Source organism: Hemitrygon akajei, chromosome 2 (genome assembly GCF_048418815.1).
Source record: "Hemitrygon akajei chromosome 2, sHemAka1.3, whole genome shotgun sequence".
Classification (NCBI taxonomy): domain Eukaryota; kingdom Metazoa; phylum Chordata; class Chondrichthyes; order Myliobatiformes; family Dasyatidae; genus Hemitrygon; species Hemitrygon akajei.
This window is the reverse complement of record NC_133125.1, coordinates 122,800,910-122,816,582: the sequence shown is the minus strand read 5'-3', so window position 1 is coordinate 122,816,582 and position 15,673 is coordinate 122,800,910.

The following is a 15,673-nucleotide window of genomic DNA, read 5'->3' as shown; positions in this document are numbered from 1 at the left end:
TTTTTTCTAACTTGTCTGTTCCTATCTCTCTCCAATGCTATTGTAAAGGAGATGGAATTATGATCACTATCTCCAAAATACTCTCCCACTGAGAGATCTCACACCTACGTAGGCTCATTTCCCAATACCAAATCAAGTACAGCCTCTCCTCTTGTAGGCTTATCTACATATTGTGTCAAGAAACCTTCCTGAATACACCTAACAAACACCACCCCATCTAAACCCCTTGCTCTAGGGAGATGTCAATCGATATTTGGGAAATTAAAATCTCCCATCACAACAACTCTGTCATTATTACACCTTTTCAGGATCTGTTTCCCCATCTGCTCCTCAATATCTCTGCTACTATTGGGAGGCCAATAAAAAACACCCAGTAAAGTTATTGACCCCTTCCTGTTCCTAACCTCCACACACAGAGAATCCGTAGACAATCCTTCCATGGTGTCCACCTTTTCTGCAGCCGTGACACTATCTTTGATCAACAGTGCCACGCTCCCACCTCGTTTGCCTCCCTCCCTGTCCTTTCTGAAACATCTAAAAGCCGGCACTTGATTTCTGTCCCCGAGCCATTCAAGTCTCTGTAATGGCCACCATATCATATCTCCAAGTACTGATCCACGCTCTAAGCTCATCTGCTTTGTTCACAACACTCCTTGCATTAAAATAGACTCGTCTGCAACCTTCAGTCTGAGCACGTCCCTTCTCTATCACCTGCCTATCCTCCCTCTCGCACTGTCTGCAACTTTTCTCTATTTGTGAGCCAACCTCCTCTTCCCCAGCCTCTTCATTTTGGTTCCCAACCCTCAACAATTCTAGATTAAACTCTCCCAATAGCCTTAGCAAACCTCCCCACCAGGATATTGGTCCCCCTGGGATTCAAGTGCAACCCGTCCTTTTTATACAGGTCACACCTGCCCCAAAAGAGGTCCCAATGATCCAGAAATCTGAATCCCTGCCCTCTGCTCTAATCCCTCAGCCACACATTTATCCTTCACCTCATCATATTCCTATTCTCACTGTCGCATAGCACAAGCAGTAATCCTGAGATTACTACCTTCACTGTCCTGCTTTTCAACTTCCTTCCTAACTCCTTGTAGTCTTTTTTCAGGACCTCTTCCCTTTTCCTACCTATGTTGTTCGTTCCAATATGTATCACAACCTCTGGCTGTCCTCCCTCCCACTGCAGGATATCTTGGACGTGATCTGAAACATCCCAGACCCTGGCAGCTGGGAGGTAAACTACCATCCGAGTTTCTTTCCTGCTTCCACAGAATCACCTGTCTGACCCCCTAACTATAGAGTTTCCTATCACTACTGCCTTCCTCTTCCCTTCCCTACCCTTCTGAGCCACAGGGCCAGACTCTGTGCCGGAGGCATGGCCACTATTGCTTCCCCCAGGTAGGATGTCCCCACTAGCAGTACTCAAACAGAAGTACTTATTGTCAAGGGATACAGCCACAAGGGTACTCTCTAGTACCTGACTCTTCCCCTTCCCCCTCCTGATTGTGACCCACCTGTCTGTCTCCTGTGGTCCCAGTGTAACCACCTGCCTATAACTCCTTTCTGTCAGCTCCTCACCCTCCCTGACCAGGCGAAGGTCATCGAGCTGCATCTCCAGTTCCCTAACTCAGTCCCTTCGGAACTGCAGCTCAACACACCTGGTGCAGATATGGCTGTCCGGGAGTCTGGGAGGCTGACCTTTGCATATCTTTCCAAACTAACTTTGAACATTCATATAAATGAAGCCAGAGGCATAATAACAAAAGCGAATTTGAATGATGTTCAGATGACATGAAATGAATAGATAACATTAGGAGTGCCTCACCATGGAGGGTAGTAAGCATCGAACTATCCCAGGAAACTACACCCGTAAATCTGCATGTTTAACATTTACACAATTGCTCTAGCAAACCATTAAAACTCCATTACTTTTGTCTTTGCCAATGATCTGTTGAAAACAATAGTAGTGAACTTACCCAGGTTAGGCACACTGAAACCAATAACAGCTGTACCAGGTGGAATTTCCATCTGCTCTATTGCTAATCAAATTTATAGGACCATGAGACGACGGTAAGATAGAGGAGCAGAATTAGACCATTTGGCCCATTAAGGCTTCTCCACCATTTCATCATGGCTGATTCAACTTCCTCTCAGCCACAATCTCTTGCCACCCTCCCACCCATGTATCCCTTCATGCCCTGACCACTCAAGAATATTACAACTTCTGCCTTAAACATACATAAAGACTTGGCCTCCACAGCTACCTGTGCAAACAGTTCCACAGATTCACCACCCTCTGGCTAAGGAAAGTCCTCCTCATCACTGTTCTCAAAGGACCCCCCCCCCCCCAAACTCTGAGGCTGTGACTTCTAGTCTTAGGTTCTCCCACGATAGGAAACATCCTCACCAAATCCACTCTAAATCGTATAAATGTAATGTCCTGTTTATTATACAACACCACATTCATAATTGCCTTTTGCGCAGTGGACTCCATTACAATCTGCTTTAAAACACCATCTTGTAGATATTCTGCAAATTTCTTCTCTTGGAATCCAGTGCCAACCTGATTTTCCCAATCTACCTGCATATTGAAATCTCCCATGAGCATTGTAATATTTTCCTTTTTACATTCCTTTTCTAGCTCCTGTTGTAATTTGTACCCCACTTCCTGGCTACTGACAATATCTTCCATCTCATTCACCCCTCAGTATAGTCAATACCTCAGAGTAACCTTATTCCAATCACCCACTTACAGCAAGGGAAGTGCCCATTACTCAGAAACTTGGAAATGGAGGCACATTCACCTATTATTGAAACCTCTGCTCTAATGTGCTGTTATTATCATTATGTTCCTCCAGGGCCACAGAGGTATGTCCTATATGGGAATACTCTGCTCATACAAAATATGTAAACCATTTCTGAATGACAACACTGCTTCACCACGGACTACTTTATAGAGTCATATCGCCAAGCTTGTCCATACCAAACACAGCATCCTCCTTGCTAGTCCCAATTGCCCACATTAGCCCATAACCCCTCAAACCCTTCCCCTCCAAGTGCCTAAGCAAATGCCTCTTAAATATTGCAATTCTACCAGCCTTGAACACTTTCCCTTGGCAGCTCATTTCAGCTACTGACTACCCTCTCTGTGTAAATGAATAATAAGTGCCAACAGCATTTGAATGTTGCTGGAAGAATGTGACAAAGCTGTGTCCAGGCAAAGAAGGTCAGAAAAAGGGCCAGTATTTCAGAGCAGCTTCCCTGTGATATCATGAGTAGCTCACCACCACTGCTGCAGCCACCTGCAAGGATTTGTGGCAGGCTTTGACAATGGGATTAACTTGGCATGAAATCAGATCATTAGAAAGAGATGATGTAGGGTTGGAAGATGTTGAATCCTTGTGGATAGAGCTAAAGAACTGCAAGGGTAAAATCCCTGATGGGATTTGTATACAGACCCCCAAACAGTAGTAAGGGCCTGGCCGACAAGTTACAGTAGGAGATAGAAAATGCATACCAAAAGAACAATATTACAATAGTCGAGGGGACTTCAATATGCAGGTAGATTGGGAAAATCAGGTTGGTGCTAGATTTCAGGAAGGGGAATTTATAGAGTGCCTATGAGATCACTTTTTAGAGCAGGTTTAAATGAGCAGCCCTAATGGTTGAGCCCATTAGAGGATCAACTATTCTGGATTGGGTGTTGTGCAATGATCCAGAATTGATTAGAGAGCTTAAGCTAAAAGAACCCTTAGGGGCAAGTGATCATAATATGATCGAATTCACCCTGAAATTTGAGAAGGAGAGGCAGTATCAGTATTGCAGTGGAGTAAAGGGAATTACGGAGGCATGAGAGAGGAGTTGTTAGGAAAAAGTCACAGAGCAGCAGTGGCTGGAATTTGTGGAAGTAATTCGAATGGCATAGGATATATACATCCTAAAGAGGAAGAAGTATTCTTAATACTAAATATGACACAACTGTGGCTACTAAAAGAAGTCAAAGTCAACATAAAAGCCGAAGAGAAGCCAGTTAATAGAGCAAAAATTATTGTGAAGTTAGACAATTGGGAAACTTTTAAAAATGCAACAGAAGGCAACAAAAGACGTCATTTAGAAGGATTGAATGGCTTGTAATATGAAGAGCGTTTTATTGCTCTCGGCCAGTATTCGCTGAAGTTCAGAAGAACGAGGGCTGACCTCATTGCAACTTACTGAACTTTGAAAGATCTTGATAGAGAGGATGTGTTTCCTATGGTGGAAGAGTCTAAGACTAGAGGACACAGCCTCAGAATAGAGGGGCTCCTTTTAGATTGGAGATGAGGAGGAATTACACTAGACCAAGAGCGATGAATCAGTGGAATTGTTTGCCACAGGCAGTTGTGGTGGCCAAGTCTTTATTTATATTTAAGGCAGAGGCTGATAGATTCTTGATTGGTCAGGTCATGAAGGGTTATAGGGAGAGACCAGAAGATTGGGGCTGAAAGGAAAATTGATGAAATTCATTATGAAATGGCAGAGCAGACTGAGTGGGCCAAATGGCCTAATTCTGCTCCAATATCTTATGGTCTTAAGATGACTAAAGAGCTGTTGTATAGGACCACCAGGATGACCCAGACTAAGTCCATGTCCAAGTCAGACAGTTAAGACCCTAGAAGATTATGCCACTATGCAAGTATGCAAATGACATCTTTTGACCAACCCGGTGTTCAAGGATGACTCATGCATCATCACTGAGCAAGATGTCTGGTCCTGCTCAAGAGATGGACATCTGTCAGTGATGGAAATGAGGAGAAAGACTTGGGTCATGAATGCCTCAGAATATCTGTTCAGGTATGTTGTAAACTATATATGTCAAAATTTCATCAAAAAAAATGCACAAGTACCTTTACAACAGAATAAACTGTATGATTTTAAAAATAAATTGTGCACTCTTTCTGAATTAGGGGATCAGTTAGACACACCTCAATGATCGTTCCAGTTTTCTGCTTTGCTTTGATTTTCAAATATCCTCAGGCAAAAAAAAAGTTTTAAAATTTTTATTCTATTGCTTTGATGCAACACGGGAAGCATACACTTCAGATTCTGTACTGAATATTTTACTTCTGCAGTCTGCAAATTCTACATGCTGAATACATTGAGGACCTGCACACACTGCAACATCTAGGGAACTGTCAACAAACAGATAACTGGTATCATCTTTTACCCAACACTGTGCCACATGTGAGCGGTATCAACTGAAATATAGATCAAGATATTTCAGGACAAATATGGATTTAGCCCCTCGAAAGGAAGGCCATGCAACTTTTGAAGCTCTCACTTTCATCAGGATTTGTAGAGGAAGCTTAACACAAAAGCAGAGCAGCAGAGATGACTCAGTGATGAACTATAAATTTCATAAAGGACCATGAAAATAGCAAGCCACAAGGGGCCATAAAATGAGAGCAAACAAGGCAACTGAACTGTTTGATCTGGTTGGTTCAGATGAGAGGACAAGAACAGTGGATGCGAGCTGGGTTTAAATAAGCTGCAGCTAATGATTTAGAAACAAATGGCAGGTGACTCCTGTTAGCTGGATGGAGAATGGAAGGAGCATGCATGTGCAGCCCTGTCTGTACCCTCAACTGTACAGCCAGCCACTGATGGTCCAGGATGATCTGGATGGGTCCAGTGGAACTCCTCAATAAGTGATGGATTCAAGATCAAAATGGACAGCACCCAAGTCCTCTCCTCCGGGCTGTGACTTTTCCAGTTGACCATTTATTGGCACAGCTTGTCCATGATGATTAGAATTCATCAATCAGCAAGTCATGCACCCTAGACCATCTTCCACCGTTCATAGATTCTAGGGATGCAGGGTCAAATGGGTTGAGTGTTCCATTGGCAATAAGCTAGAAGCAGAACACCTGGAAGATAGGTGTGATTGTGAGGAATGGTGGCAGATGAAGACAGTATGTGACTGGATTAATGTGATGGGTAATGTGAAGGGATCAGAGATTTTGACAGATCCCCAACCCAAGGCTGCAATGTCCTCTCCCAGTGCGTCTTACACTTCGAGCCTCTGTATTCTACAGTCTGAGCCACTGTCATCTCCCTCTTGACTGGGTGAGCTCTGACCTTGGCCGCCACTAAATGGGATGCTAAAATATGAGCAATTCACTGCTGAAAGGCACCCAGTTTTTTGCCCATCTGTGAAGTGGAAGGGAGACAGCAGATCAGATAATTCACCTGCGTTAAGACAGTGACTCCTTTTAACTGGAAGAAGCTTGCATGTGTAGGCCTGACAACTTCTGCCATGACATTGTGAAGTAGTCTTTTTTTTACATTTCTATTTTCTATTTGAATTATCAGGTATTTATTTTTAAATATAGGTAAAAGGAAAATGATGGAGTAACCTTTTTTGGAACTATTTAATTTTGTTTAGGTTATTCATGCTTTTATTCACATTTCAAAAGTGACAAGCTTAAGTCATTGAAGCTGTATATAATATAAGAAATAAATATTGAGCCAAATGAAAAGTTCAATTTCCTTTTTAAAAAAATCATAGGCCAAAGAAATCAAAGATTGGTTTATGGCAATTGAAATATTGCATCTAAGCAAATTGGATGGAAGTGTGAAAATAAATGTATAATATGCATGACAAAGGAATGAATTAAGATGAATAAAGTGTATTTATGCTTTGAGTGTTTTGGTTTCATATAAAACAGTTTTTTTTAAATTCCTAAACTTTTATTATCAGACATAGAAAAGTATTTTTCTTCTGCCATTAATAAAACTCAGTGACTCTATTATCCTCTAACCTGAGCTATTGCCTTGGGAAACAGGGCATTAATAAATGTTAGCAGAAATATGACCAGAATGTGTTATTAAATTAGGATTTCCAATTTAGTTGGCATCATTAATTGCATATTGCTGCAGATTTGGCTGAAATCCTTGCTGGAGCCATTTATGGGAAGGCAGCAATATATGATTTATTGATATGTTAATTGACTGTAGACAGTATCTATAGTCTGCACCAAGTATTCTGGGAGAAGTTCTCAGATTTTATTGACCACATTGAAAACACCCTCCTGGACTATTTCACCAGCCAAACTGTCCAATCAAGCTTTATACAGTATCTATACTCAGTGGCTAATTGTTTTAGGTCTGCCTGTACATCTGCTCGTTAATGCTAATATTTAATCAGCCAGTTATGTGGCAGCATCTCAATGCATAAAAGCATGGGGACATGGTCTAAAGGTCTAGTTGTTGTTTAGAACAAACATCAGAATGGGAAAGAAATGTGATCTAAATGACTTTGAACATGGAATGATAGTTGGTGCCAGACGTGGGTAATTTAAATATCTCAGAAACTGGGATTTTCATGCACAACAGTCTCTCGAGTTTACACAGAATGGTGCGGAAACCAAAGAAGGAAAACATCCAATGAGCAGTTGTTCTGTTGGTGAAAATGTCTTGTTAATGAGAGAGGTAAGAGGAGAATGGTCAGAGTGGTTCGAGCTGATGGAAAGGCAACAGTAACTCAAACAATCAGGTGTTACAACAGAGCTGTGCAGAGGAATGCACAACACATCAAACCTTGAAGTGGATGGGCTACAGCCGCATAAGACCACAAACATACACTCAGTAGCCACTTTGTTAGGTACAGGAGGTAACTAAAAAATTGTCTCTAAGTGAATATCTGCAGTACGTCCATCCTGACATTAGCTGAAATGTATATACCCCATTACCAAAAGCAGCATTTCCATTTGAGGTGCACCAGGTTCATTGTTCCTGCTATGGTCAATGATGGTGCAATGAAGTTAGTGTTTTCTGAGTGACACACACAAGGCTGGAGGCTGGAGGAACTCAGCAGGCCAGACTGCATCTATGGAAAAGAGTACAGTTGAAGTTTTGGGCCGAGACCCTTCAGCAGGGCTGGAGTAAAAAAGGTGAGGCATCAGAGTTAAAAGGGAGAAAGAAACCCTCACCTCCTTTTTGTATTCCCTTGTTTTCCTTGCTACTCCTGAAACTGTGTATAACTTGACACAAGGCCAGGGATTCATCTTACTTTTCAGTGTGAGTCCTGGTGCATCCATACTCCAGCTTACCAACTCACCATGAGCTCCATGTGATTTAATCTTCAGAATCAACCTGCAATGAGGGACCTTGTCAAATGCTTTACTGAATTCCATGTATGCAACATTCACTTCCCTTGCCTCCATCACATCCAAAAACAAACTCAATTAAATGTATGTGAAATGACATCCCCCATCAGAGCCATGTTGATAAGTCCATGCTGTTCAAAATACAACAAAATCCTGTCCCAATAATCTTGAAAAATACTGTATTTACTTAGTTATTTATTTGGAGATAAAGCCTGGAACATGCCCTTCTGCCTCTTCAAGCTGTGCTGCCCAGCAACCCTTTGATTTTACTCTAGCCTAATCACGAGCCATTTTACAGCAACCAAAAGACTATGAGCCAGTATGTCCCTGGACTGTAGGAGGAAACCAGAGCACCTGAAGGAAATCTACATGCTCATGGGTAAAATGTACTAACTTTCCTATAGAGAATGCCAGAATTGACCTCCCAACTCCAGCACCCTAAACTGTAACAGCATCATGCTAACCATCATTGCTACTGTGGCACCCCAGTCTTTCAAAAGACTGGCTTTCTAGTTTGTTATCGTATAAGATCAACGTATGGCTTTTGATTTGTTTCTTGTTGAAGGATATTGTTTGGTGTTTGTTGTCCATTTTGAATCCTCTTTTTCTCGTATAGGAGCCAATATTCTTTTGTTTCCAAAGAATTGCAGCTTAATTAAGTGATATGCATGCACCTCCATGGAGGTTTATATATATATATTTTTTAACATAACTAAAATGTTTTAAATTAAATACTTAGACTTGGAAAGAAAGATAAGGGTGGGTGTTACAGTGACCTTTACCAACCCCAGTTTATCCTATAAAACAAAAAGAATAAGCACAATATTTTGCCTTTTGTTAATCTCAGACTGGGGTATTAAAATAAATACAAGGTAAATTCAGAATCTGACAAGAAACATCCTGGCATCTTTTTGTTGTTGAAAAGGGACATTCAAGAATGAAGCATAGATTTTGGTACAAAAAAATGAGAGAGACAGACAGAAAAGCAAATTATAAACACGTGGAATGACAGATTGAGGCTGGTGTGGAAAAGGAAATTAAACCCAGCTGTTGTAGCAGCATGAGACTGGAATATACCCACTGCCAGATAACACTTACACATACAACTTGTTCTGATTTCAGTGATAACCTCATTCTATTCAGGCAAAAGGTGCTGCAGAATATATATTGTTCTACACCTGACCTGTATCCATTCAACATTATAACATAGCAAAAGATCTCAAGGCACTGTGTCAGAACAAACATGTAAATACAAAAAAAGATTTTAAAATGGGTGTCTAGTGAAAGGGTTATAAGAAGGAGAATTGATAGTGAGTGTTGTGGAGATGTGGGATATTACACAGAAGGGAGAGAGCTGAGAGGTAAGGTGTTAAAATGGGAATGCAGTTTTAACTGGTACCAACATTTATCAACATGGGAAAGATAATGAACAGGACTTGTACACATATATACAGCATAGATGGAGCAGAGCTTTGGATGACCTCTAGTTTCAGGCAAATAGAAAGAAGGTGGATGCCCTGAATTTGGTTGTGCTAGTCGAGTGTCAGGCAATAAAGGAGTAATGAATAATTTAGCACTTGCCAAAGCAAGCTTAGGCGATGTTACACAGTGGAGGTAGGCAGTATTTATCATGATGACATAAAAAGTGGTCAAATTCCCATAATGGGGTGAAACAAGAGGCCAAATTAAATAGTTGCTAAGGAGAAGAATTGAATTGTTGGTTCTCATGTCAAGAGGCTTTTTTAATAGTGTTGCTCACTTAATAAAGTAACAAGACTAAAGCAATCAAAAACAAACCTTTTGAAGAAAGCCATCATTTAATGCAGGAGCAGTACACAAAATCTCCACATCAAATATGCCACATTGGTTAGCAATGGAATTCATGAGAAAAGCTGAAATTGATAGCATATTAATTTATAATAAATTTCTACTCATCCATTGCCACATGTTAGTCAGGTGGTCTAATGGTTTAGAAAGAGAGTAGTGAGTGTGAAGATGAGTCAGAACTGTATCATCAGTACCCTTATAGAACATGGCACTGCTTTCACATGCTAAGGGGTAGCACATTGGTGAAAAATAGGTAGGCATGTGCTGTGGAGTGTGCAAAAAGATCATTGGATGTCACCAGAAAGTGATATGGATAGGTAAGATAAATTGCAGAAGGTAATTGTCCATCTAAGACCATATAGGTAAGAGCAGAGAAAAGACCAATGCAGTTTCACCCAGCGATAAGACAATAAATTCAGAGGGAGTAGGTAGAAGATGTTGCAATCAACTTTGTCAAAGACTGCAAAAGGGTCAAGATGGAGGAAAAAGAATTGGTCATTATGCCACAATCATATTGGCTGTCACTGATGACTTTGATGTAGAGCAGCTTTAGGATAATGGTAATGTTAGAAATCTCATCAGAGGGTAATTTGAACAGAGCTCTTGAAGAGGAGAGATAGAAAATGGGCTCTTTACAAAGATAAAGGGCTGACCGTTTAGGAGAGCAGTCCTATGGTAGATTTGAAGGTAAAGAGATAGAGAATTTGTTTTCCAGATAAAGGCGCTTTGGATGGAACTCTTTCATTTAAAACATTAAATTTATTTCTTTTTCCACAGATGGTCTCTCACCTGCTGAATGTTTTTGGCATTTTGTGGCTTTAAATCAGGATCTTGATATCTGTCATTTAATTTTGATTTTCAGATATATACCACAGAGTATGTACTTATATTAAGTTTTTCTTGATCCAAGCTAACTTAAGACAATCAGATCATTTAAATTTAGTAAACTTAATTCACAATGATTCATTGGAAGCTGCCAGAAAAGAAGATCCAGTTTTAAATTGTGCACGATAAAATTACATACTGTAAGTCACTAAGGCAATTCAAAATCAAATATCTGGAGGCAGCATTTGACACTGAGAACTGTTACGGAATTTAAAACACTGATCTAAAAATCTATATACTAGTGAATTTGCTTTTCCATGATAAACAATTATATTTTGATGATTTGGGAAATGAAGCAAGAATTGACTGGTGAAAAGAAACTGTTGTAATATTTCCATAGATTAGATTATTAGAGTGATTTATGACTCTTTGTGGCATTTTATTTGGGAGTTAACCCCTTTCTTGAGAGAATAGGATTTTAGAAACTAATAATGATTAATATTGTATAGCTATTAAAATGCAACATTTTCCTTAAAATATTAGTTAACGTTTATTAATTGGTGTAGTCCACTGATTGAATTATTATTGTTATTATATTTTCAATTTTAGTTTTCTCCTATGTGGAACAGTTAAAGGAAGGTAATCTGCAATTCAGTGTGGATGAATTATTTGTCTTTGCTTCTGTTTTATACTTGCTGCTGACCCGGCTTAAATGAGGAAAATCCTATTAATATTCTGACCCAGTACACTTCATCATTAGAGACAAGCTAAGATGGAAGTACTGACCTTAGTAAAAAACTGAATTTCTCAGTAGGTTGGCAAATTATGTGTTATTTTTGGTGCTGGTATATACCTTATTAACATCACAGAGAAAGACTGATATTGACCTTTTCTCTTTAGAAATACCAGGCACACTTTAGGAACAATATTTGTATGCCAGGGCTTGATAATTATATTACAAATTAAATAATTTGAAGATTAAAAAAAACATCAAGAGTGCTCCCAGAGCAACACACATGAAGTTCTGGCAGCATTTAATGTGTGTTGCTCTGGATTTCCAGCACCTGCAGAATCTCTCGTGTTAAAGAGAACTCACAAGAAGTTAGTTACATAGGGAGTTCAATCCAATTCTCTGATAGAGAGGAAACCTAAAGAAACAATATTAAAATAAGACATTTGTGATGAGTCTCCAGGGCCTGCTGTTAGCTCTAACAGTAGATTCAACAAACGTCTTTGCGGTCCTATCCATTATTTTAACGCACATCTAAATCCTGAAAAATAGCCTGAAAACATTTAAGAAGATGTAGCTGGTCCTGTAGTTAAAATGTGTAAAACTGACAACAAAAGGAAACAAGCATCTCATCTGAAAAGGCAGATTTTTTTTTACCTTTATAGATAAAAAAAAATTATATTCCAACATGCTGTCAGAACTAAAAGACTTTAAAATTAAAATCAAAATCTTGAAGTGAAGGGATAGAGGAGGAGTTAATCATAGGGATCACAGGTACAACCAGTCAAGCATAGAGCCATAGTGATATAACATGGAAATGAGCCATTTAGTCTACCATCTCTATCCACGCAAGCCAAGATTCCTATCTTAGTAAAACCTATTTGACAACATTTGACTTATATCCATATAAGTCCTCCTATCCATCTACTTATCCAATGTCTTTTAAATGTTGTTTGTGTTTCTAGTTCAACCACTTCCTCTGGAAGCTTATTTCGTATTCTGACCACCACCTGGGTAAAAATGATGCCCCATGGTTCCTACCAAATATTTCTCCTTTTATCTTAAACCTATGCCTTCTAGTCCATGCTTCCCCGTCCATACATATTGACACAGTCTACACCTTTCATGGTTTTATACACATCTGTAATATCGCCTCTCATTCTCCTGCACTCCAATCATAGAGAGATACTGATACAATTAGTTAATCATACCTATATGTAGGCACAATTAAGTAATCTTCTGACTGCAATAACCAGGTTCTACTAATCAGTTGTATACTGACGTAAATCTATTCAAACCTAAACACTCTGGTCGCTCCTGTGGCCTAATTGTTAATAAATTTTGCAAAGCAGAATGTCAGGTGATGTTTGTGGTATCAAGTCTTCTCTTCTCTAAAACCTTCAAAAATCATGACCTCAGTGCTTTTCCCTTTCATTAATCTTTCAAACTTTTGATAAACTGCTGTAAAAGTGCACTGAGTAGAAGTTGGGACATTTTGTTGCAGTTGTATAGATGTTTGTTTCTGGATTGGGAGTACTGTGTACAGTTCTATTCAACCTGTTGTAGGAAAAATGCGGTTGGGTGAGTCTAGAACTAGACATCATGGGTTAAGGATGAAAGGTGAAGTATTGAAGGGGAATCTGAGGCAGATCTTCAAGCAGAGGGTACTGTGAGTGTGGGATGAGCTACCAGTGAAAGTGGTAGATGGGGGCTTGATTACATATTTAGGAGAAGTTTGGATAAGTACTTAGATTGGAGAGGGATAAAGGACAACAGTATATTCCAGGTGCAGATTGACGGGACCTGGCAGAATAACAATTTGGCATGGACTAGTAGATGCACCAAAGAACCATTGGCCTCCTATGATTCTATGACTCTATTAGAGTTTGGAAATTATATCTGCATCCTTCACAGCAGAACTGGGTTGATCCTCTGATCTCAATCATATCCACTTGTATTCTCCAACAGCTTCACCATGACAGTTACTTTGTGACTAAATATTGCATTCGGCACCAAGCCTCCTTCAATCACAGAGGTACAAGGACATTAAATGGCTTCTGCTAGTGCCTGCTTCCCCAGTTCTTGACATTGATCGACTGTGAGCACTTCTAGTGCGGACATGATGCTGTCTGAGATTTTATAGAAGGCCAGAGATGTCAGGAAGTTGGGCAATGCACCAGCTGTTTCATCAAGCACATTATCCTTCCCATGTTTATTCTCCTATAATAATTTCCGGTGGGAATATTAGTGTGTGACTCCTACTTTCCAAAAGCCAAAACAACAAGTTTCTTTGACTGCAGCCATAAGTATTAGGTGGTTGCACAAATTGATGTCAAAGTCGAAAGGACAAGCCAAATTTCTTTAGCCTCCTGTGGAAGTTCAGGCATTGGTGAGGTTTTTAGCTGTGGCATCATCAATGTTTAACAAGCAGAGGATATTAATGATGTTCACTCCGAGGAGCCTGAAGCTCTCTGTGTTCTGTTTCATAATCTCTGTTCTATGTAGACAGAACGTTCATTTTGATGAAGAATGGAGGATGAATAGTGGCACAAGATAATTCCATAACTTTTACTACATTTCCTATGGCATGTTTGGGTTGTCCAAATTCCCTTTAAAATGAGTACCACTCTCCCAGCCTAGTTAAGCTCTGAGACCAGAGAGCCAACTTTCCGTAAAGTGGCAACAGCTTTCCGTAAAGTTTCCAATCCCACAACCCTGTTTTATAATTTAGTGTTATTGAAGAAGATTAAGTAATTTTCTCCCTCCCCTGTAGGAATGTTTCTAATCTCCACCTAGTGGGTGAGCTACTACAGAAAAACAGCATAAGAAATGCAAATTAATTATTCATTAGTTGCTAAAATTAAATAAAGAAGAAACGGTAGGACACAAAACCTTGGAGTTTGCTCAGCATTCATCAGATACTGGTTGATCCAGCATCATGTTCACCATCCCATTTCACCTCCATGTCACTTAATTCCCATTGTGTCTGTATCCCATGGATTTGCATCATAGCCATATATAGATTAACTTGCAATTAACAGAGGCTCAAATTGTCAAGTTCATTTTATTATCACACTAATCTCTTGGTTATACAGGAATCTGTTCATTTTTGTTACATGTACAGAGATGCAGTGATGCAACAGTGCAGATGCCAAGTGCCATAAAAACTCAAGGAAGAAGAAGAAGAAGAAGAGATGCAGTGAAGAGTTTGTGTCTGAGTGCCATCAACATCATTCAATACGTAAGTGTATTGAAATAATACAAAAGAAAAGACAGTACCAGCACTCAAAATGAGTATTTGAAATTCTGATAAGTACACACCACCGAAATTAAATGAAAGCATAACACAAAAAAGATTATCACTACAGAAGAAAAAGTTAGCCAATGGAAGAGCATGACGCTCCATGGAAAACATCCCCATGATCTGAGCAGACAAGTTGTCATGAAGAAAGTATTGAATGCTTGACTCAGAGTTGGAGAACTCTTTCCAGAAACAAAGGTACCTGGTGACAATACAGGATCAAGTGGTTAACACAAAATTTATCCCCCCAAAAAAATAAAATTATCAAAAAGACATAATAAAGGACCAACAAATTAAAGACAATAAATGCAAGAAATACCAAGAGAAACCAGAAACAATCCAAAACAATAAAGGATCCTGCATCTGTTAAACTCAGTCTGATTACTTACCCAGGCACTATCAAATGGCAAACTTCATTCACCAGAATCTTGCTTTAAAATACAAACTCATAAAAGAACAACATACCTTGCTATAAATACAAGCCTGGTCCAATTTTAGCTTCAGAGTCTTGCAAATTATATCATGTTCAATCCATTAGAGCAGATATGGCAATCCATAATAACTGTCCAGTTATAACATTATAGTGTAAACAAGAGAGAACAGCTAACTTAATAGATATAGCCATTTCAAACACATATAACACCCAGAAATCAAGAAGTGTAAAACACCAGAGCTGGCTGGTGACGCAGTGACATCAGCGGCGGAGTCTGGAGAGAAGGTTCCTGATTTCGAGTCCAGTCGGGCCGCTCCTGGACACACTTTTCATCTGTGTTGGGTTGAGTGTCAAGCTCGCAGCTCAGCCTCACTAAAAAAAAACTGCGCTGTGAGAAGGAGGTGGGGGACCAC